Here is a 2,864-nt window from a genome sequence, read left to right as displayed (position 1 = left end):
CATCTGATGTGTTTATTTGTGAATTAATGTCCAAATTCTGAAATCTTAATTTTAAATTGATTTGACCAGCAAATATCGGAAACTAACGGTTTTGTAAAAACTTTGTAAATAGCTTACCTGAAAGGACTTAATTTTAGTAATATGTACCAACAACTACGCAATCGTCTGTAACTTGCAGGATATTAAGGCACATTGTGGTAAGGGGTATTATGTCTTTGTGCATTAGTTTGTAACATGCCAAGGGAAACGATATAGACCCATTCTTCTTTTTGATGATCTGCATAGCTTTTCGGCTGATTTGAAGTATATGATGCACCAAACACGATATATCTGTCCAATTTTGATGAAATTTGGAATGCGTGACGAAATTTGGTCTAGAAATAAAAGTGCCATATTATATCGAAATCGGCTCAGATTCAGATATAGCTCCCAAAAAAATTTGTAAAATTTCACATTTGCATATAGCTCCCATATATATTTTCGACCGACCAAGGTATTTAATGCAAAAACATGTAGGAGAGGGCTACAGTCGGAGGGGGCCGACGATGTAATACTTTTATTATTTTTTTTATTATTTTACAATGGGCAGACGGACCGTTTAACAACGTATATATGTACATATTCAAAAAATAAAAACTTGTGTTAGGAAAAAATACAAAGGTATTTAGAATTAGTAAAACAGTATCAGTCGGCTTTGACCTCAGCCTGTGTTAACTTTCATATATTGACAATATCGAATGGAATAACGCCTACGCAACCAAAAGACTTTTCCTCAATAATTATGTACTTAGGGGGATTTCAGATTTAGTAGCCCTCCTTGGACGTATGAACTTGCCGATTTAAGCCCAAAAGAGTTGCGGATTAGGAACTGGAAGGAATGGGCCGACATAGTCTATTTTGGAAGTGGATCTAATTTTGGGGATCATTTCTTGTCATTTCAGTTGGACAACGTATAACTTAGAGCTTTTGGGTACTATGTCAGCAAGAATGGACTTGCCCACGGAAAACATAATATGGCTGTAAACAGGACCACAAGGTATAGCACCGGTATAATTTTCCAAAGGATCTTCGAACAGATCATAAACTGCACTTAAACAAAAATGTTGAACTTTTGTGGAAAATGTACCCATTTCTGAAGTTAAACTACATTTGGTCAGATCCATAGTTTGGACCAAGTCGGTTGCTCCGTTCAACAGATATGGTGCGTATTATTTCAGTGACAACATTATTTAGTGACATGTGTTGACCGATAGTGCCCATTTTCGAACATAAACAACGTTTGGATAACTTTCGGGATATTTTCTAACGCAATATGGACTTGCACCTAAAAAACTTGTACCGTCGTAATGTTGGTAACGAATACAAATTGGTGCAAAAAATCAAAGCAATTCAAGAGTAGGCCTTAAGCTGAACTTTTCCAAAATTTTATAAGGGGGTACCCGAAGGAGTAGACCGATATAGTCCACAAATTTTCCTTACATTTTTGAACTTTTGTGGGGGAGATACCTGAGGGAGTAGACCGATATGATTCATCTTCGAAATTAAACTAAATTTGGACAAAATATTACGATGGCCAAATTTTGGACCTCTTCGGCTTATTCGTTCGAGAGTTATCGTGCATTCCAGCCACAACATATTGTCTCATAGGGGTTTTTACAGCCTTCGAGATATTTTCTCAGAAAGTATTGGGGCAGCGAATACAAGTTGTTGCAACAGCAAATCAAAGTGATTCGAGGGCAGGCCTTAAATTGAACTTTCCGAAATTTTGGGTGGGAGGTACGCGAAGGAGTACCCGATAAAGTCCATATTGAAACCTCACTTAGAAATTTTACGATGTGCAAAGTATGGACCATCTCGGTTACTGTCTTCGAAAGATACCGTTCTCACCATTTTAGCCAACGGTTTTGAACTTTTGTGGGTCAGGTACCTGAAGGAGTGGATCAATGTGGCCCACCTTCGAACTTAAACTAAATTTGGAAAAAATATAACGAAGACAAAATTTTGAACCGAATCGGTTGATTCGTTCGAGAGTTATCGTGCGATCCAGCCACTAAACATGATGCCATAGGGGTTTTCTTACAACCTTCGGGCTATTTCCTCAGAAAGTATGGACTTGCCCCTGAAAAACCTTGCACCGTAATGGGTGCAGCGAATACAAGTTGATACAACAAAAATCAAAGCGATTCGAGAGCAGGTCTTCAACTGAATTTTTCCGAAATTCCCACACCCAAAGGAGTGGACAAATAGAGTCCATATTGGAACCTCATCTATGTTTGGAAGAAATTTCACGATATGCAAAGTATGAACCAAACGAAAACTTCCTTCAAGAGTTATCGTGTGCAAAATTTTCCGAACATTTTCGAACTTTTTTGGGGATCTTCGAACTTAAACTAACAGCCTGTTTTTGTAAAAATGTTTGCCTGTCACACGAATCTTTCATACTAAAACGTATACGTTTAAAATTTGGTTCTTGTAAAATTTTAAGAACCATTCGTCCTTATCTAAAAGCTTGCGTCTATTTCGGTAAAACTTTTATATTTCAGAGTTTTCATAATGCTTATTTTATGAATTTTGCATCTGCATCTATACGTAATATGTGTTGCTTGATGGCAACCCTGATAAACAAATGACAAACAAAAAAGAAGACAAAAATATAAACAAATGTGTCAAAAAATAGTTCGCATAATATGAAGAATCTGCGGCTGTAAAAATAAATAAAATGACATTCCCCACCAGTTTTTATCTGTTTTGTGTCATTTATTACTCAAATAATTCAGTTTTCATTCATAGCGATGGATCTTTTCCATTCGTTTATTTCTGACGCATTCGTTCGCCTGATTTTGTTACGAAAATCAAACAAGTTA

Source organism: Musca autumnalis, unplaced genomic scaffold (genome assembly GCF_047663935.1).
Source record: "Musca autumnalis isolate F117 unplaced genomic scaffold, ASM4766393v1 scaffold_1, whole genome shotgun sequence".
Lineage (NCBI taxonomy): Eukaryota > Metazoa > Arthropoda > Insecta > Diptera > Muscidae > Musca > Musca autumnalis.
This window is presented reverse-complemented; position numbering follows the sequence as displayed.